The 23,091-nt window shown below is 36.6% G+C and overlaps 1 long non-coding RNA gene across 1 annotated transcript; it reads left to right on the top strand.

The window, feature by feature from the left end:
- Positions 1 to 4,886: 4,886 nt before the first annotated feature.
- On the top strand, positions 4,887 to 22,633 carry LOC122814057. The gene is made up of 3 exons (XR_006366780.1): positions 4,887 to 4,972; positions 13,992 to 14,015; positions 20,786 to 22,633. It is a non-coding gene; the product is annotated as an uncharacterized LOC122814057 (long non-coding RNA).
- The last annotated feature ends 458 nt before the right edge of the window (positions 22,634 to 23,091 follow it).

The raw sequence follows: 23,091 nt of genomic DNA, 5'->3' as shown, positions 1-23,091 counted from the left end.
TTGTCGGTTTTTTGTGTTGTCGGTTATCTGGTCTCGGTGGTTTGTGTGTCGGCGAAGTGGCATGTCGGTATTTTAAAGTAGACCCATATATATATATAAATAGCTATATTGTGATGACCGAGTGCTCAAATACACTTGTTCGGCATGTTTCTTTCACCTAGCTAATTTGTCGTGAAGTTTGTTTTGTAATATATATACTGCATATCTATTTTATATATATATATATATATATATATATATATATATATATATATATATATATATATATATATATATATATATATTGTGATGACCAACCACTGCCAACCAATATGTGGATATCCGACCTGTGGGCCAGTAATCAAGGAGCCTCAATCCTCACCACTGGCACATGTAGGGTGATGTTCACTGAGGGGATAACAGACACACAAACTGTATTTCGAGATGCAGCTCTCTGCATCAAGTGCAATTTCCCTTAAGAGCAAACAGATACCACAGTCAGTCCGGGACAGGTTTCGCACTCTTTCTCCAGATTCCCAGTAAGACTCCCCACTGGCTCAGCTATAGAGTTGCGATCTTAGCTGAGTGACCAAGCCTAGACCTCCAGCACCCTCTCTGTCCAACTAGTGCTTCATGTCCCTCTACAAGTAGCTAATACATGCACTCTTTTGGGTTTCATTTACACATACACACACACCTGGGAAATGTTGGCACAGATTTATTAGCTATGCCGCGTTCTGCCCAGAGTATAAGGTAGGTTTGATTGACACCAGTCACTCCTGCCAGCTACCTTAAGGCCCTTAACAAAGGGTGGCCAGTTGTACTGTGTAATATTAATATTAATACAAATGGTAAGTTTGACCAAGATCAAGTGGCCCACACAGTGTCACCAAGATCAGCCACAATGAAAGGTTTAAATATATTTCATAATAAATAATAAAAGAGCAAGAAAATAGTAAGTACATATTTACAGTGACATCAGAGTTCAGAATCACAGGAAATATTTAAAACATTGCAGGACAGGCTCAGACAAATAAAGAAAAATATCTAGACTAAGCTTCACTATATTCCTGATTGTATCTAAGAGAATTACTCTACCCTAAAAACTTACTAATAGAGCAAGGCAGATGTGGTGAATGGTTCTTGTTTTGGAGTCCAAGACAGAATGCATAATGCTCTGTCTCACTCAGAGACTTCTCAAAATAATATCTAAAATATTACTGCTGGGATAGCTTGAAGAATGGCATCATTTCTGCTCATCTGACTTCTAGTTCTCAGGTAAAACCCCCATTGTTGAATCTGGCAGTATTTAGCATCTATTTGGAAAAAATATTCATACAAGGGCTTTTGCTCAGATCTTTGGCAGGTGCTGGAATTCATAAAACAATTGCATTCCTTCATGCTTCCAAAGTAGCAATTACTTTACCCTGAAGACAATACAGAAAGCTTCTTAGTACAGACTTTTTGTCTCTTGCTGCACTGAAACCTGTCAGATAGCCTATAAAGTAAGTTAATTTCAAATATTTTTCTAAAGCTTGCTGGACTGAGGTTAACCCTCCGGCTTCCTCTGTTAATATATGTATATGTATATATATATATATATATATATATATATATATATATATATATATATATATATATATAAACAGTTACAATGGTACATTTACATTTCTGTTCTCTTCTTGTAGGGAACACTGTGGATACATTTTAAGCACAACCACTTTTCAAATACCTTTTCAACACAAACATCATACAGAGCATTTTAATTTACACATGCCATACAGTTCTAATATATTTGCAACACAAGCATCTTATATATACATTAGTTTGATATTCATAAATGACATATAATTATTTACAAAATTCCAGCTAGCTGTGCTGGCAGTACCTCCTTTCATCATACTTCTTCCCCCCTTCGAAGACTGAAGCTAGTTTTTCAAGTGACTCTTGAGAAACGTTGCTTGAGAGGGATGGGTCTACTTGGAAATACATTACCCCATACCCTGTCTTGGGTTCCTAGCTGCCTTTGCATTGCTGATGCCAGTGCAGTACTACACTGTCATATCATATGTCTGCAGCCCTAGGCTTCAACACAGTAACATGGGATTTTGCTGGCTGGCTAGCTTTCTGTAGCCATAGATCCATCTCAGACTTCTCCTGCCTCCTACTGCAAATACTAAGCACAAGGGTTTCCCTATCATGGTAAGGTTTCATCATGTTAACATGGTACAGTTTTCTGGCCCTGCCTCCTGCCTAGCAGTTCTACCATGTAGTTAAAATCACTGACCTTCCTTACCACTTTGAATGGTCCCTCCTAAGCTGCCTGCAGCTTGTTGTGTCTGAGAAGAATGAGAACCATATCCTGCTGCCCCCACAGTGCTTCCACAAACAAGCCAACAAGTATGACATGAAACTGGCACCTTTGTCAGTCAGTATTTCTTTTGGGAAACCTATCCTGGTGAAAATCTCTTCACATCGGGGTATCTGGTAGCATAATGTACTACCACTAGGATATACTTATTCCCTGCGGAACTTGGGATACTCAGATGCTCCACAATATCCATAGCTACCCTCTGAAATGGCTTCTCAATCACAAGCAAAGGCATCAAAGGAGCTTTGACCTTGTCTCCTGCCTTGCCTACCTTTTGGCACTGCTCACAGGTCCTGCAGTACCCTGTTACATCCCTGGAAATACCAGGCCAATAAAGGTTTTGCATAATATGTCTCTTTGTATGCTTTATGCCCTTATGACCTGCAAAGGTAATAGCAAATGCTATATCTAGAAGTGCCAGAGGGTAGGCTCTGGGCACTACCAACTGTTGTATTCTCTTACTCTCTAGCCCTCCCTCAGGAGTCCACAATACAGTAACCCTTGGTTCCAGTATACAGATTCCCCCTTTCCTTGAGAATCAGGTGTCTCCCTATCTAACTGCCTCAAGCCTTGTAATGTAGAGTCTGAGAGCTGAGCCTGTCTCAACCCTCTGTTTATAACCCTTTCCAGCTTCATTTCCACAAGAAGTTTGGTATCCTCAGACAGTGGTGCCTCACTGTCCACCCTTGCAGTCACTCTGTCCAAGGGAACATCAGTACCCACCAGCAGTTATGGCTCACCTTCAGTCTCACAGCTACAGGGTAGCTTCCTCTCTGAAATAACCACTTCACCCATCCTGACTTCTAGAGTGCAGTCTGTCTGGTTCCCCCAGGCTACCAGAACCACATGCTTGTCTCCAAGTCTGACTGCATGTCACTGCTTGCACACAAGGTACTGCATTATCAAAATCATTCCCTATCAGGACATCTGCAGGGATATCTTCAAACACACCTGTTTGCTTGTTAACATTTCCACCCTCCCAGTCAAGTTGAACCCTAGCCAAAGGTATTTAGGATGGAGTATCTCCTAAAGCTCTGATTGGAGTAGACTGCCCAAGCAAGTAGTACTCCTCTTTAACCATTGCAGGCTTCACAACGGTTAGGTCAGAGGCTGTGTCTCTCCTAGCAGTGGCCTGTTTTCCGTCTACCAAGATAGGATAAAACCTCTTGTGGTAGTTTGGTATCCTTGTTGTCTCCAGCCAACTTATTGCTGGTATTTTGTTATTCCCACTTGTTGGCTCTCCTACCTCTTGTTCCTCACCTTGCCTCCATGAACATCTACATCCCACATGGCCCCACTTGTTACATTTAAAACATTTAACCCTTGATCCTGGCCATGCTACTGCACATGCTCTGAATATATTCCTCAGAACATGTACATTATAAAACAGCGTTCTTGCAAGGAGTCATGCCTCCTGTAGCCTCACAATTGGGGATCTGTGCTCCCCACCCCCTGCTAATTATTTATTTCAACTGTGGAGGCACACAGTTCCTACTTAAAAGATGTATTCCCTAAACACAGGGACTGTCCAGTCTTCCACAACTAGTAACCATCTGTTCTGTCAACCAAAGCATTTTTACAAAAACAGAGGTCAGTTTTAGGTTTAATCAACTACTACTACTATGTAAACAATATATGTCTGTACACACACACACACACACACACATATATATATATATATATATATATATATATACTATATATATAAATATATATATATATATATATTTATAGAGAGAGAGAGAGAGACACACACACACACACACACACACACACACACACACACACACACACCAAAATACATTAATTGAGCTTGACAGACATTTACTGTTACCTTATTATGACACAATGAAACTGTTTAGTTGGAATATCAATAACAGGGTATTAGAAAACTAGAACAGTTTTATAGCTAGCCACTTATGAGAATCCAATAATATTAACATTCCATTTTGCTAATGCTGTTTGATTCTATTTTTCCTCTCACCTTTAACTAAATCATTAAAAATCAAACTGTGGTTTAAAAAAAAAACACTCTAATTAAATGGCAGGTGTATTATCGTCCTGTCCTTAACTTGAATTATTACAGCAGTTACACATTAAGCACTGACATTATGATTACACTTATTTAGCATAACATCTAACAATTAAACTTCAGTGTGCTTTAAAATGGATAATTTTGGGCATGAATAATAGCATTTTCCAAGATGCCACTCTGATTCTAATGGTGCTGTGACTGTTAAACAGTATTTTTAACAAATGGTAAGGCTATGGAGTGTGCTATACTATTGATGACAAGCCATTTCCTTTAAAATTTCTCATTGAAATTACTTTCCCATTGTTGGAATATGTTCTTTGTGCAGTAAATATAGTCCTTTGTTAATTTCATGTACCAAACTAATGAAGTTACACTTTTTTATACACATACAAATTGCTAATTGTTGATGATTTGAAAGACTGTATGCTGTGATACATGCACATTCTCAAACTACAGATATATAGGAGGAAATTGAGTATAACGTGTACTTTTTTGCTCACAGAACTGTGGAAGCAAAGTTGGAAGTCAGCCCATTATTGAGGCCAGCACTAATATTACTTCAGGTCCTTTTGAACTAAAAAGAGACGGTATGTTTGTTTTTTTGGTTTGCTTAATTTTTTATTCTTGTGTTTAGTCTTGAACTATAGAATTAATGCTTTGAAGAAAGTCAGTGATAGTGTATCAGACTTTCACACCATTTAGATATATACATTCCAAATATAATATACATACATATGTTTGAAAATCGATAGGAAAAAAAGTGTTTATTTTAATCCACTTTTATGTCACTGTTTGTTTTTACTTGCATGTACAAAAATGTGAGCTACAGTTGTACTGAATAACTCAAGATATAGTTTTTATTTGTCAATTCTGTTCAGCATGAAAATGTTACGAATTATCATTAAAATATGTTTTAAATGTTCTGACTTCAGTCTTCTAAACACATCACATCCTACCTGGGTCCTGACAACATAATTTTTTTTTTACTTTGTAATTAACTTGACATTTTGTAGTATCATATAGTTGATGGATAATTACAGTTTCACATATTGGTGTACTGAAGTTTAATAAAACACACAAATACTGATGTTTACAAATTAAACAACAAAATGCAAACTTTGCAAATGTCAGCACATTACTATGTATACGCTGATCAACAATCCCAGTGTATGCAAAACATCAGATTAAAAATTTATAATAAAACATTTTTTGCAGAGGACAAGCCATGTAGAACCCTCCATGGGGAGGCAAAACCCCCTCTCATGCCCCCTACTAATTATAAATACTTACTCAGTGATCGCACAATCGCAGGGAAAGGAAATATTTCCCTACCACGAGAATTGTGCAGTCTCATATACCTGTTGACTGTCTGTTTAGTTGACTAAATGATGTCGTCTAAAGATATAGTTGATGAATTTCAGTCAACTCACATATATTTATATCAATATTGATAGTTATACATGTATATAAATACATAGATATAGAGAGATGCATATAAAAAAATTCAAGAAAAAAAACAACTGGTAGGGTTTGGATTTATTGGTCTGAATGTAACCATAAAAACTTAAAAACTAAAAAAAAAAGTTATGGACATTTATAAGCTTTGTAGCTAAAACAGTTGATGTCCTTAATGGGTCATTTGCATATATCCCATGAGCCTCCATTAAAGGAGGTTTAAGGTATCATGCAGTCATAACTCAAGCTTGGCTGAGTTTCTCTTATAGTTTTACTGAATGGTTTCAAAGCAAAGGAAACTCCAGGCTGCCACAGTGTATGAGCAACTACCTTTAATAAAGCACAGGCAAGTGCTTTCACATTGTACAATACTGCTTCATCAGAACATAATAAAAGTAAGAAAGCAGGCAAACTTTTAAATAGAAAGCAATTCAATCAACTACAGATATTAAAATCACTTGACAATTAAAAAACATTTAAATAGTGATTATGTCACCTCAATACACTGACAGGTTTATCTGTATGACTTTTTCACCCTTTGGTTTGGATGTTATTTGGGATATGTTGCAGGTACCTTCATGCTTATGGGTGCCAGCTGTGTTTAAAGACCCTGTGTTGGTTAAGTTTAGCCATATTTACCACTTGTGTTGTGCTGGTGAATCAACAAAAAGCTTGAAACATGCATGTCTACAGCTAGTGGATTTTGGCTTTTTTTGGTCTGAATCTAAACACAAAATTTAAAACATCATAGGCATACAGAAGCCATGTAGCTAAAACACATAATGTCCTTAAGGGGTCATTTGCATATATCTCATGGGCATCCACTACAGGAGAATGAATATATCACACATTGAAAACTGTAGGTTTACTGGGATTTTAATGGTTTGTTTGTGTAACATTTTTATCATATGATTCACACACACACACACACACACACACACACACACACACACACACACACACACACACACACACACACACACACACACTTATCTATGGTTGCAGTCACTTCTGTTGAATGTTCAGAATATTGAATGTTTTGTGCATTAGTGCTGTTGGCTTAGCTGACTTGAATGTGTGCAAGATTGCAGTGCAGCAGGGAGTGGAAGTTTTCCCTTTCCGTGCTCTTATGTAATCAAATAGTTGATATATATAAGTAGCAGGGGATGTGGAGGCAGAGTTGTAATTGGCTGAATCAAATTCCCCAAGCCAATGCCCCACCCTAGGTGTCTCTTCAATTGAAAAGCAAAAAAAAGCACTTTTCTGTAACAACCTGATTGCTACATTCTAACATTCTAGTAATCAGATTATTATAGTTATGTCCAACCCCCCAGCCATCTCTTCCACTGAAGAGTAAAATATAAATAAGTAAATAAAACACTTCACTGTAATAACCCAGTGGCTACATTGTAACCATTGGATTATTACATTTACATCCACACTCACCCCAGCTAGATCTTCCACTATAGAGCAAAAAAAAAAAAAAAAGAACAAAACAAAACAAGCATTGTAGTGATCAGGTTATTACAATTACACCTATAACCACCCCCCAGGTAGCTACTCAGCTGAAGATCAAAACAAAGAAAAAAAAAAACAAACAGAATGTTGGATGGCTGAAATCACGCTCCCAACACTTTGCTCCCAGGCAATTGCCCCTCTCACCCCACCTTTTTATGCTTCTGAGTGGAAGATGCAGCACCCATCAATGGGGTACAGGACTGCTTCTCACCTGCAAAAAAAAAAGTAATGAAAGTTTTCTTTTTTCTTTTTTTGTTTATTCTTTTCTTATATTTTATATTTTGATCTAAAATTTGTGTTACTCTGTGGTTCATGTCAGTCATGGAACTGACACACATCCATAGTTTTTGTTTCAAAGTATGCTGTACTTATCATACTAGTTGAATGTCTCACTATTGGCTAAGCTCTGCATTTGTCAAAGGAATGGGGATGTTTTCTGCCAGGTAAGTATAAGTGGGGTTTCTTTTGTTAATGCTGAAGCTTTCAGATATACCAAAAGTTTCAGCATTCGAGGTTAGGAGTATGTGTGCAATCATTTATGGGTTTAAGTGCATAGATATTTCTGTGCTTGAGTTTGTGTATTAAGGTTAAAGTAAGGGTGGAAAAACTGTGTGATAGTGTGTGTGTGTGTGTGTGTGTGTGTGTGTGTGTGTGTGTGTGTGTGTGTGTGTTGGAGCATGTGATAACTACCCTGAGGGACTTGTTTTAATTGCCTTTCTTCTGTGCTTTCTGGGATTTTTGCTTGGTTCTTTGCATAGTACCACGTGCTAGAGGGATCTGAAACTTAGTATGGCGTAGTTTCAGAAAACCCCGCGCATTATATGAAAGGCTATTTACTTGAGTTTCTTGCTATCCTATATTTGGTTTCAATATGAGCAGTGTTTCCTTTACTCAAGTCAGTGGGTAGATATGTAGTTTGCTTTTCTTTGCTGCTAATTCTGTCGTGGCCATGTTTTTTGCGAGTTTAATGTACGCCTGAGTTTGGAAATATTGGCAACGTCGTTTGTTCCTCTGGACTCTTGTAGACAGACCTTTCTGGCCTTATTAGACTGTGCTATACTTTGAGTGAATACTATACTTGCCTACCACATTTAGACTTGATATTGTTGGTTTGTCTGTCTGGCCGATATTGAATATTGCAATTTTAGTGTAATTACTATTATGTGCTGGGTATCTTGTTCTACCCTCAGAATGATTCCTGTTATATTGACTTAACGCTTGCTGCTGACTTATGTTTAGAGATAGAGGCATTATCCTGATTCTAAACTGCTTATTTGTGCATTTGCTGGATATATTTCTCAACTGTATTTTTAAGTTACCTATTTAATGTGCCTTTTTTCTACCTAGATGTCTTGTCATGCAATGAAATATTCTGTGTAGATTAGTGTAACTGTTTTATCTATAACCTATAATCATATTGTTCTTGTGTCTTTTATTTATCCTTTTTTAGCTGGTTTAGGGTATTTTTTCCCCTCTCAACTCCAGGAAGAGCTCTGTTTGGACTCCTAAGACTGCAATTTTCCACCCGCCTCTACCTGCCTGGGTTTCCTTAATACCTTGGAAAACTTTTAATCTGGACAACACCAAACTAAAGCTATATTGTATGTTTTTATTATATAATCATCTCTTATGAGCTGGTTTTGTTATTTTCTGGTTATCCTCTCCTGACACATTGACCAGACTTCTACCAGCCTACGCCAGCAGCCATACCTCCCCCCCCACCTGCCTGCTATACTGCCTACCCCATACTCTGCCTCCTCTCTTTTATTGATAACTAGTTGAACTGTATTACCCTTATATTATTTTCTACTCTAGTACATACTTCTATTCCCCTCCTCCTACCCGAAGAACTTGCTTTCTCTATTGACAATAGCCTAGGTTCTCCTCCTTCCTTACCTGCTGTACGGTTATCACTATCTGGCCTGACTGTTTCTTCTCCTCTTGTAGTATTGCCTGCCTATAACCATCTCCTAGTGAAACTGTTTTCTCTGAACTTCTTTTCTCATTGCTTCTAGTTTCACTAACCCACTTCTTGCTTCCAGCATATTCCCCCTGGGCATCCCCTTGCTGATTGTTCTCCTCTGCTCTCGCACAAGGTGTTTGTTTGTGCCCCGCTCCGCTCCCCTCCCTACCCCCATATCCCACCCACCCCTAGGGTTCCTTAACTTATACCTCACTAGTCACACCCCCTATGCTCCTACCCTATCCCCTCCTTTGTACTAAACCACTCCCCTATCCTTTTACATCTCCACACCTTAGTTTACTTTTTCATCTACTATAGAACTATTAGTAATCTCTTATCTGTCTAACTCTTTCTATCTCCGGCCTAACTTCTATATATTGTATTATCTGTTTAGCCATTCCTTTCATTCTGTTGTCAATCCCACTTGTCCTTAATTACTGATACCTTAACAAGTTAGTCTAGATTCTCTGTTTAACTCTTCACTACCATGTCTTCAACTGTCATAGCCTTTCTCACCTACACCCTTCTCTCCACTACTGCTTTAACCTCTCTATCCTTATCATACTATATCACCTCTCTACAAATTAATACTTTATATGAGCATAACCCTCATCTAAATCAAACCTTACCTTCCTCTTTCCTAAGCACCCTTAAACACAGCAACATTACCTATTCTTCTAACTATATACTGCCAAAATATCATAGGGCATCTCACATAACCTTCCATTTTAACAAAAACCCCCTAATACGTGCCTCAAACTTCTTAAAATACTATCTCAATACCATCTTCAACTCCTCTCACATGGCGACATTCATCCTAATCCTGGACCCTCTACCCTAAGCAACTTTACCCATAATATTAACTCTTCTCCCCCTAGTGTTGAAGGTACTAGAGCAACCAATTCCCTTTTTATAGCTCATATTAACATCAGAAGTATTAATAACAAAATTCACCATCTTCATGCTCTCCTTGACTTGCATTCATTTGACATATTATGTATAACAGAAACTTGGCTAAAACCCTCTACTCCTGACCATGAAATCACCCCTCCTGGCTACAACATACTTAGAAATGACCGAACTAAGAAAAAAGGTGGCGGGATAGCCATTCTCTATAAATCTCACCTACAAATTACACAATGCAAGGAACTTCCATTAACAGGCCCCAAATCTGAAATTTTATCAGTCAAACTACAGATTAATGACAACAAAGCTATCTATATAATTTGCATGTATCTTCCCCCTGGTAATAATACCCTAATCTTAGAAAACTTACTCAGTTCTCTTACTAACCTACTACCCCAAGAAACCATTATACTTGGTGATTTTAACATTGACTGGAATACCTGTATAGCCCAAAAACCTACTAACCATATTAATCTCTATGGTTACTCTCAATTGATTACAACTACAACTAGAATCCATAAACCTAATATGAAAGAAACAATTCTAGATTGGATTCTAATAAATAATACCCCTAACAACTATACTCCTGGGACGCTTCCTGATAGTATTAGTGATCATATTCTTACTTATGTTATCAGACAAAAATTGTACATTCCTAATAAGCATAAACTAAAAACATGCCGCTCAAAAAGATTTTTCAACCCTGATAACTTCCTTAATGAATTACAAGCATGTGACTGGTCACCTTTATCAAACCTTGAACTTAATGAAGCAGTTTCTTATTTTAACACTAAATTTCTGCAGATCCTTGACTATCACGCTCCTTTTCACACCACCAGGATAAGAGCCAAAACTGCCCCGTGGCTAAGCTAACAAAAGAAAGAATGATCTTGAGAAATAAAATCTGGGCCAAATGGAGAGCTACAAAATCTCCAGCTGATCATCTCCTATATAAACAGTTAAGAAATACTACCAAGAAATACACTCTTAGCGATAAAAAGGAATTTTATATTCATCTTCAAAATACTACTCAAAATACCCCACAAAAATTTTGGTCAGGCATTAATAAACTTCTAAAACCTGGGCATTCTCCTACTCCTGCTCCTACAGGATTAAACCCTAACTCCTCTATACAAATCCCAGACGCCTTTAATAACTACTTTACAGAAACTATTCTTATCCTAGCCAACTCCCTACCAACACCCATAGCCTCCCCACATAATAACTCAACAGCCTCTACTAATGCCTTTCAAATCCAACCTGTCTCTTCATCAATCATATATAAGCTTTTATTAAAACTAAAGCCTTGCACTCCATCTGCAGACAAACTCCCATCCGAATTCTTACAAATAGCTGCAAAAGCTATTTATCTCCCAATATCTATACTGATAAACAGAACCATCTCTGAAAAGAAAATCCCTACCATTTGGAAAATTTCTCATATAATTCCCCTTCATAAAGGTGGCCCTTCCTCTGAAATATCCAACTATCGCCCTATTGCCTTACTCTCCCCATTAGCAAAGATAATGGAAAGGTGCATACACAAACAATTTCTTGACTACCTTCTTCAAAACAAACTTCTAGCCGACTGTCAACATGGTTTTAGGCCACACCACAGTACTACAACTGCCCTACTCTCCTTTGCTGACTCTATCAATAAAAATCGTAATATTAACCATTTCTCTGCTGCACTATTTATAGACCTATCAAAAGCCTTTGATATGGTTAACCATAACATACTTCTTGAAAAACTGAACAACCTTCCTCTAAGCTCACACTCTTTACAGTGGTTTAGAAGCTATCTCGAGAACAGGCAACAAGCAGTGCTTTGGGAAAATAACCTATCATCCTTACTCCCTGTAAATATCGGAGTTCCACAAGGCTCTATCCTTGGACCCCTTCTTTTCTCATTATTTATCAATGATCTTTATCTGAATGTGCCACAAGCAACCTGCATCCAATATGCAGATGACTCAACTTTGATCTGCTCAGATACAGATATTCCCTCTCTCCAGTCCATCACCCAAACAACCTTCCATAATGTTGAAATATGGTTTATGCAGCACTGCCTCCTCCTTAACCCCAAAAACAAAGCTACTGCTCTTTACTCCCACAAATAAATCTCCTACACCTTTCTTTACTATCCCCTCTAATAATGCCACCTGTATAAACCCTGAAAAAACTACTAGGCTATTAGGTGTAACCATTGATAACCATCTGAACTTTGAGGAACAAATTAACACTTCTATTAAAGCTGTTAATAAAAAAATTGGGACACTCTATAGAATTAGATCCTTCCTGAACCCAGCAGCCAGGAAAACTATTGCACAAACCCACCTACTTTCCACCCTTTTTTATGCTTCAACTATATTTACCACACTCTCTAAAAATAACATCAACAAACTCTCTACCTGTTATAACAGTATAGCCAGATTCATTAATGCTACACCCTTCAGAACTCACCATTGTCACAACCTTAAACAACTAAACTGGCTAGAACTTAATAACCACCTATTGTATCAACAATTACTCATTATTCATAAAGCCCTTCATTTCCCCTAAAATACTCCCAGCCTAGCATACCTCATTTCTCCATACAAGAACCTAACTACACTTCGTTCAGCAAATAAGTTCCTTGTATCCATAACTAAATCATACAATAAAGCTGGAGATGCTATATTTTCTAATTCCATTGGTAAAATATGGAATCAACTCCCTCAGAATATAACTAGTCTTGGGTCTACCACTCTATTCAAAAAACAAATCAAAGAACATCTTATTTCACATTGGCTATGTCCCTGTACCAATCCTGACTGAAACATATTCTAAATACAACTAAATTTTTTTATCTTCTCACTAAGCCCCTACCTGATGCCTCTCTGGAGATGAGATTTAATCTTAAGTTATGCCTTAAATTATTCTATCCTTAGTTTTTTTTTTATATATCCTACTATGTTACTAGTAGAACTAGACTTGTACATTTTAAATTTATTTGTTATTCTCTCTTGAAATGTAAGACTGATAAGTTTCTGAAATGTTATTGCCTTGCCTCTCTTGTACCATTTAGAAAACTATGTAGAAAATCTTTGATGTATTGTTAAATATTTTTGCTTTATTTATATTCATCACTGTAATTGTAACTGTACTGGAGCTTTTCTCCCCGGGCCTCTACTGTAAACGGATATATATCCAGCTAGACTAGCCCGGTCAACAAATGTAAAATAAAATAAATAATAAAATGTGGTGCGTGTCCAAGCTTGACTTGTGCAGAGTTATGTTACAGAAAGGATTTTTTCTGACATAAGGTGCAGGGATAGGGCATGGGCTGCTTTAGGTTTAACAGAGTTTAGTAAGGTGGCAAAGAGAGACAAAGTCATGCAGCTCTGCTTGAGAGACTGCCCTCCACACTGAGGCCCTCATGAGGGGAAAACCTTGGTATAAGGGCAGTTGTGGTCTAAGAATCTGAAATGATTAGCATGATGGCTTCTGCACTATCTCTTCCGGAATTTCACCCAAAGTATTGCATTTTACATCAAATACTGCTACCACACTGTGATGCACCTATTCAATTAGATTTGATAAAAGGATAGAAGATGGGATTTGCTTTAAAAATTTGCAGAAGCAGTAACTCATTTGCTGTGTTTTATTCATCAGTCATTAGTACAGAATGACATCTAAAGATTTTTAATTAAGCAAATAAAGATTCAGACAGAAACATCCTAAATTGCTTTTTGAATATTAATATTTATTTCCTTTTTTTCCAGTTTCTGCATATTCTTCTTCTTCAGGTAAGTGCTAAAATAGTCTGCTACTCCATAATTTGTAAATGATAGTTTTATTACTCAATGTAGCTGGAAAACTTTGCTAAACTGTCAACAGTATATATTTGTTTCATACTTTGTTTATTGGTGACTAAACATGTCAAATTACTATAAATACAAATGCATCTACGTCAAAGTAATTATCTGTTATTGTAAGTTAATCCATTGTGTCTTTGATTCATGGCTAAAAGGGGGGTAAGGAGTATTCCACCTACATGGTTAACAAAGATAAACAAAATAATTTGTGGTCTTGTGTTGTAGAGGGATGATCCTTGACTAAAACACAGATGATACAATTTGACTCGTAGGTTAGGATTCAAAGAGTTGGGAAGGGAAGAATGGAAGCAATAAATAAAGGCTTGACCAGGATCATAGGTGTCGGCTTGGTATTTTGAATGTCAGTAAAAAAGCCCTCACTAGAGTGTGGTTAGCAGTATGCATACCCACAGGGAGGACATAGGAGGCTTTACTACAAACAAAGGAATAGATCCCCTACCTGGCTGCCAATGTGACCCCCCCCCCCACACTAGCTCACGTCCTAACTCTATAGACCTCCCAGTATGACGGCACAGAACTTAGAGGGAGAGAATTGATTGTCAGCAGGCACAAAAGCACAGCATATACTAACAATCTTTTAAAAATATCTGTAGTGATTCTAAATTATAGAGGTAATGTTTTTGCCAGATCTATTTCTGTAAAAATTAATGCAAATTACAAAAGCTAATTTTTGAATGTGCTACATGTACAGTAGGCTGCTTTACAATGCAGCTCCTGTTGCATTCACAGCAGCATATAGAAAGGCTTTGACATTGCTAATCTGTAGCTTTCATCTTCAAGGTTTATTCCCTAACCAGACAGAATAAGAACATGTTATTTTTTGGCATGCCATAACTTACTCTTCAGACTGTGTTTATTATCCCCTACTTCTGCTTCGTACAGTCCCTTTTATTTAGTTTTACCTCTTCAGAGGTCAATCTTCTTCTTCTTTTCCCAGTTAGGGGTTGCCACAGTGGATCACCTGTCTGCTCATGATTGGCAGTGGTGTTTTACAGTGTCGAGTTGCCAGCCTGGCACCCAACCTTCCACAGAAGGCACACACTCACTCACTCACACCTAGGGGCAATTTAGAGTGCCCAATCCACCTACAGCATGTCTTTGGGATATGGGAGGAAACCCATGTGACCACAGGGAGGATATGCAGACTCCACACTGAAGGCACCCCAGCTGAGGATCGAACCAAAGAACCTCTTGCTGTGAGGCGGCAACACTAACTCCTGCACCAACATGGCTGCCCACCACTTCAGCGGTCAATGTGACTAATATATTACCAAGTACAGTTGGTGTCAGACTTCGGGTTACCCCTGTATCATTCCCTTAGTCAAGTGAAACAGAAACACCAGTCTAATTATTGCTGTGATGCTGGTAAAAAAAAAAACTGCTCCTCATCACAATCAAGCCTTACTCTCATCAGTAATATTAGGATTATCTGTTTCAACAAGGCAGCAGCAAAGAGGCCCATTTATTCCTTTTGGAGGGTGAGAGTCAAACACTGAGAAAAGTGAGCCTATTACTAGTTCATTGCATTTAGTTATAGTCCTCTGGCTGCCACATTCCAGCAGTGACTGGAGTCCATGGCTTGACTCACTCATAATAGTTGTGTGTCTGTCCAATATTCCACTATACAAATAGTTATATTCCCCCATGTCTGATGTTCTGACTTCTCAGTGATTAATGACCTATACTTGCTTTTCATCACCACCAAAGAAGTAGTTTATAAAAGGAACCAGGAATGAATCTACATCTACTCATTTGGAATGCTCACCCACATCCCATTGCATCACTTGTTTCATGCACATCCGTTCCACATTTGTCAGTAAAAGTTACATTTTAATTCTGTGAAAGCATCAGATTTTTCTTATATACCAGGCTGTTCTACACACATCTCATTCTTGAAAAAAGATCTCTTCCATTTATTCTTCTTCTTGTCAAATCCTTGAATTTTCCTTCAGACATTATCTACCAGTACATTTCCATTTCAGGTGTACAGTCTCTATGTCACCTTTCATTCTTTCTTTCTTTTAATACTTTTTCACAGCTACACTTCTTCCTCTTCCATCTGTATAGTATCTGGGATATTTCTCTTTCTCTCTGTATCGCTCAGTCTCTTCTTCTCTCGTCTGATTTTCTAACATTTTTTTTCCTAATCTTATTTTCAGAATGATTATCTTGTGTGTATATGTGTTTTGTGTATGTATGTGTGTGTGTGTGTGTATGTGTGTGTGTGTGTGTGTGTGTGTGTGTGTGTGTGTGTGTGTGTGTGTGTGTGTGTGTGTGTGTGTATATATATATATATATATATATATATATATACATATATATACATATATATATATATATATATATATATATATATATATATATATATTTATATATATATATTTATATATATGCTCATATTACCGAAGCTCGGAATCCTGAGATCAGAATACCGAAAGACCAGATGATCGCAAGACCAGAAGCGCAAATTTCATAATCCCGATGTTCGGAGATTTTGAGTTAGCACTTCTGGTGTTGTGGTTCAGCTAAGTATCTGTGTGTAGGTGTGTTTGTGAGGGGCTTTAGTGTGTGTTGTGACTGTGGTGTGTGTGTGTGAGGGACTGTAATGTCTGGGTGTGAGTTTGTCTTGTGTGTGTGTTTGTGCAATCTCAGAGTTAGAATATTAAAGTAGGGGGTGTGGGGGGAGAAGCCCCCCATATGGGGGGGATGCAGGGGAGCTTGCCTTCCTGCTTAAATATAGTGTAAGTTTATTCATTTGATTTTGGGGGGAAGCTGTGTATTTGTGTATGTGTGCACTGTATGTGTTTCAAACATTTGCGATTTTGAATTTCGTGCTTGTGGTCCGTCGGTCTTGTAGTCTTTCGGGTATTTGGTCTCGGGTTTATGGGCGTCGGTATTGTGGGTTTTTGGTAATGTGTAGTAAACCCATATATATATATATATATATATATATATATATATATATATATATATATATATATATATCTATATCTATATATATATATATGTGTGTGTGTGTGTGTGTGTATATATATATATATATATATATATATATATATATATATATATGTGTGTGTGTGTGTGTGTGTGTGTGTGTGTGACCACCAGCCATGTCTTTTAGTTCCATTCAACTCTTCCTTTCTAACCTATTCATGATACCTGCATGACTTGTCACTTCAAACCTGAAACTCCTAAGGGGGAATCCCTGCACAGTTGAGGTAGGTCCTGAAGGAGGAAGCAGCAGGACTACATCTATGTTTGAGCAAAAGGTGGAACAGGACAGAAAGAAGTTCAGGAAGCCACATAGTGATGCCATCAATGTAGTAACATGGTAGATTGTTTTTGCCTATCCTAACTGAGGCAGAGCTGTTAACATCATGAGCATCACCTCCAGCATAGTATTTGTTAGTTCCAGTCTTTGTCTATGCCCAATTCTATTGCAATCATCACCAACATAGTTCCTATGTGCTCTAGTCTGTCTATGCCAAATTCTACAGCCATCTGACATGTAATCATAGCACTACCCCCAAGACTGGTAGATTGGCCAGGTCATAGGGAGTAACCTCATCCTCTGTCCTGGAATTGTGAGCTGACAATTGCAGCTCCTTTCCATCTGCTGCAAGGCTGCTCCAACATCCAAGCCACTAACTGAACTCAGGTAATCTTGTTTGCACTCAGGCCTCTATTACTCTAACCTATGTAGTCCAGTTTTGAATGAGAATGTCTATAAAGAGAGAAAAATAAAGGAATACATATCCTTCTAGTGCCTTTTCAGGCAAATCACTTTTGGTACTGGGATAAAATTGTCTTCTAAAGTTTAATGGTTGTAGTACACTATAAAATGAAAACAATCCTTTTTTTTTTTTTTTTTTTTTTTTTTACATTAAGATGAGTACTTTGATATCTGGGGGCTCCAGGTCCTTTCTAACAGATTATTTTGTTTGTGGTTCTACTCCTTCCTTCCTTAAATGTAGTTGTATTCAAAACATAGACTCCAATGAACTGTTGGTCTGAATGTAAAAGCTGAAATACCTTAACCCATGATTATTGCATGTTGCTTTCCAGAAAAGACTAGAAAATCTATAATATCTACATTTCAGTGTCTAGTGACATTAAAACTAGTTAGGGAAGTACTTCACATGATTATTTTATCAGACAGTGAAGTTGAGGTACATCTAAATGAGATGAGATTACCAGATATATGTTACCAGGGTAGCTCAGTTCTCCCAATCTAATTATGGATCATAAGCACATTGACCTTTTGTTTTCTCTCTTCCATGTCATAGGTTGTTTAGTCTTGTCTGACTCCTCCCTAGTCTTATGACATGGGGGATGAGTATAAAGTAAACAGACCTTAGTATTCATGTTAAGTTTTGAAAAAAAGAGTAAAGGTGATATATTACTAAGTTAGTGTTCTACTTATGTATGTATATTATTATTAGTAGTAGTAGTTGTCATAATAGTATGCAGAAACTAAAAAAGACGAGGCAGTTTTTTTAAAAAAACATTTTGGCGTCTAAAAAAACAACAGGGTCAGGTGTTTTTTGTTATCAGCTTAAATCAGTATCAGAGTTGCCTGCACCATCAGCATAAGACAGATGTGGTGTAAAGTTCTGAACTTTTGATATATTAACCACTGGCCTTCTAAACTGCATGTAGTTTTGCAGACAGTTTTTGCACAAATATCATGGTGATGAGATCTGTAGTGGAGGATACTGGTGATTCACTAATTTGTTTTGTAATACCCTGAAACAAAGGTGGGCGGCCACGGTGGTGCAGCAGTTAGCATTGCCGCCTCATAGCAAGAGGTTCTCCGGTTCAATCCTCGGCTGGGGTTCCTCCTGTGTGGAGTCTGCATGTCCTCCTTGTGGTTGCATGGGTTTCCTCTGGGTGCTCCATTTTCCTCCCAAAGACAGGTGCATTGGACACTCTAAATTGGCCCTAGGTGTGAGTGTGTGCATGTGTGTGCCTTCTGTGGAAGGTTGGGTGCCAGGCTGGCAACTCGACACCATAAAAACTCCACTGCCAATCATGAGCAGACAGGTGATTTGCTGTGGCGACCCCTAACCAGGAAAAGCAAAAAGAAGAAACAAAGGTACTCAAGAAACACAGGATGATATAATTCCTGTTACACAATTCTAACAATTGAAAGGGGCTGGCATGAAAGGTTTTTAGGTATCTGCATACATAGCATCAGCTTTTAAATGCTAAAGGCAAACTTAGTTGTCATTCTGTCATCCATGGAGTAGATGAAATATGTTCTGAAAAACTTCCAAAGGTATTTCCAAAATAAAACAAAAGAAATTACGTTCACGTCACTAGCAAACGTATAAGTCAAAATGTTATTCAATACTCAACACTGTATGAAATTTGAGATGAATCTTTTTTTCTCATTTTGATCTCTGGAATTTGATTCACTTATATTTCATACTTTTAAAATTGATTTCTACATTCTGTACCTGTTAGAGAGTTAATCAGCTAAAATCAATTAGTTTATCCATCTAGCATATAACTTATTTCCCTTGGTGAAATCTTCCTACTAAATCAGGTTTCTAGAATAAAAAAAATATTATAGATTTAATAGTTTATAGTTTCAGTAACTTTTCTTGTTATTCACAATTGTTAAAGCATCAAGTATATCTCATTTTTTAAAAGCTATTTATTTTAGAAACATCTATAATTGAAAAAAATATATATAAACTAATGTGCCCTGAGTAGCATGGCATTTGCAGTACAAATGTTTCTTCTTTACTATTCAATTGTTTTTTTAATACAATGATACTAAAATGTGAGTTCTAAAACCTGAAAATGGTGATAGTGTATGTATAATGGAATAACTGGCAGGGTATAAATACATTTCAATCATGCTGTACCTAAATAAAATATCTGCTGATTTTGGTAACATAAGTTTTTTTTTTTTGTTTAATTATCTCCTTTATCAATATTCATATAAATACATCTATTTAATCTATCTACCCCTCTATCTATCCATCTATATTTGTTCTTCTTTCTGTATTTTTGTTTCTATAGCTATCTTCATGTCTATCCATCACATTCTCAGCCAACTTTTTACTTTGCCACTCTATCTTTTTAACATTTGCCTTTAGGTAGCTGTAAATACACAAGCTGTACTACATACAGATCTCTTTCTGCATAGCTGAGTATAAATGGCAATGTTTATCTCTCATATTAAGTTTAATAAAAGCTATACTATAGAACTGCCATATGATGAGACTGAACATGATTATCATGCAAGTACATTTTCAAACATTCTCATTTATATTTTATAAACTAATGCCTTTAATAATATATTATTTAATAGCTAGATATGACAGGTGTTTGAGTTACTAAGCAGTTATATCTCATGGGCGTGTTAGCTTCTGCCACTAATGTTTGCCCTTATTTGACCTTTTAAGCAGCAACCATGGATACATGAGTAAATATTGATGCATTATACATTTGATATGCTATCATTAAATTAATTAATTGGTCTAGCTTTGTCATCATGCAAGTGTATAGCTAATTAAATTAAAACCCTGTATTATAAAAATATTAACCATTGTTAAGGTGACATTTTAAACTTTCTCTGTCTTTGAATTTAAAGAGGCAATAGTAAAATTAAACTGTTGCTTAGGTTACTAAGGGTTATGGTTTATAATTTTATCTAACATATTTTCCAGCTTTCTCAAGGACATCAAAAGTGTGGACACTTCTGGCAGTATTCGTCCTACTGGTGACATCACTGTAATGTTCGGAAGAATGCAACAAATCTTAATGATGAAATTTTCAACTGCTTTTCACTTCCTCTGAAATAAAATGATTATCCTTTCCCATAATTTTGGTTTCATTCTCAGGTTTTCAATATAGTCAATATAACAATGCTGAAGGCCATAAATCTAGCCTCAAAGCTACAGTGTAACATGTCATAGCACCATTGCAGAACTTGCAGTACTCCTGGAATCATTGAATTCAAACTGATTGTTTGGCTTCATTAATAAATCAGGAAATATGCACATTAATTGTAATAAATGGTTGAGATAGGTGACAAAAAAGATGCAGATATTGACAACTGATTCTGATTTTCCTCGTGCAAAATTATGCTTTATTCCATAGCTATTTAATGATATGTATATAAAATGGGTATAGAATATCTGAGTAAAATAATGAAATCAATAGACAATTTCCACTGCCCTGATAATGTTTAAAGGTTTAATCTCACCCCCCCCCACACACACATATAGATAGATGTGTGTGTGTGTGTGTGTGTGTGTGTGTGTGTGTGTGTGTGTGTGTGTGTGTACAAATATAGCACATCCATATATCAAATTGGAAAAAAGTTGAACAGACCTGTAACAGGAAAAATAATTTTGTGGCACTTGGACTGACATAGTACACTGTAAAATGAAACATCTAGGACAGCTTGATTATAATTTGCACAGAGCTATAGTTTAGGTTCAAGCAGAACATGATTTAAATGTGTTGTTTTCAATTTAATTGCTCAAATTTAGCAGTGCTCTATTTCAATTATAAAGACATGCTTAAAAAATATGTCATAATTATCAAATTAAATATTCTGTGAATATCTTGCAAATAAGTTAATGTTACTGATTTTTTTAAACTAACACAAACTCTTTGGCTTATACTGCTCTCTTCTACAGGAAAAAGAAAATACCTTGAAATTCTCCTGCCACTAAACTAGTGTACAAAAAATAGAGGTTTAAGTGACTGTCAAAGTTTTAAAGAGTATTTGTTCTAGTATTACATGTTCAGGAAATTAAATTAAAATGTGCTTTGTGCAGTTAATCAAAAGGTTGCCATGTACAATTTTTCATAAGCTACTCAGATTCTGTGTGCTCCCTGTTTTCTGCTACTATAATGAACACCAAAGGCATTTACCAAATGTCCACATATTTAAAAGGTAAAGATGCTGAAATCTGTACTGTTAGCACCTTCTCCAAATGCACATATGAGCTTGCCATCATTTTACAGCAGCATCTTCTTTTCCTACCACCATCAATTAATCCCATCTTTTGGACAACATCTTTGCTTTAGATATATATCCTACTTTCTTTCTGAAAGTATTTTGAGAAATTTGCTTCATGCACTGTTTTCAAAGATTTTCTTATTATTACAGTCACAAGGAATGAATAACAGTTGCATGAGATTTCCTTTATAGTTGCTGAATAAATGGTTGGAGGAGTCAATCTTCAGAATTAAAAGTAATATGTAGAGAAGCTTGTATAAACACAAGATTATGACAATGCTCTGTACCTAGTTTAGGTTGGTTAATTTGTTATTCATCATTTACATTTAGTGTTTGTAATGTACTTTACCATAAGCTGCTCTGTACAATATCATTAGAAAAAATAAGAACGTGGGTTGATCAGTAACATAAATGAATGTTAATAAGTGAGCATAACCATAATATTGTTTAACCTGTTGAAACCAAAGTTCTTTACATGTTCCACTTTATCTGTAGACCTTTTGAATTCACTTATATATCCAATAAATGGTCATTCCTTACAGCATTTCTTGTTTTATGTGGTTTGTGTGTGCATTTATTTAAATTACACCAAAAGACAAAAGACTTGGGTGATTGGAATGGATGTGAATAGTTATTATAAATATAGTTCACAAATAGTTAACACACAAACAATTAGAATGCAGGTTGTCATGAAAGTGAATGAGAAAACATGTTTTGCCTTCAATCTGCCTTGATAATAAACAAGTCAAATTGCACTGTGACCATTTTATTAAATAATACAAATCAAGAAACATCATCAATAAGATATGAAGCACACATCTATTAAACAAGCATAACAATGTATGAACATCAAATTACCACAACATCATAAAAAGTATTAACTCTAGTTACACAAATATCACAAGACATGCACATTAACTTTGCTCACCTATTACAACTATCAAGCAGCATGAAATTCAAACTTCTCACTTCCATAAATTCTTCCCAGCGCAGTGTCTTAAC

The sequence above is a fragment of the Protopterus annectens genome, chromosome 1.part1, assembly GCF_019279795.1.
Source record: "Protopterus annectens isolate FY-2018-M chromosome 1.part1, PAN1.0, whole genome shotgun sequence".
Lineage (NCBI taxonomy): Eukaryota > Metazoa > Chordata > Ceratodontiformes > Protopteridae > Protopterus > Protopterus annectens.
Note: the sequence above shows the minus strand (reverse complement) of the source record. Positions and strands in the feature narration are given on the sequence as shown.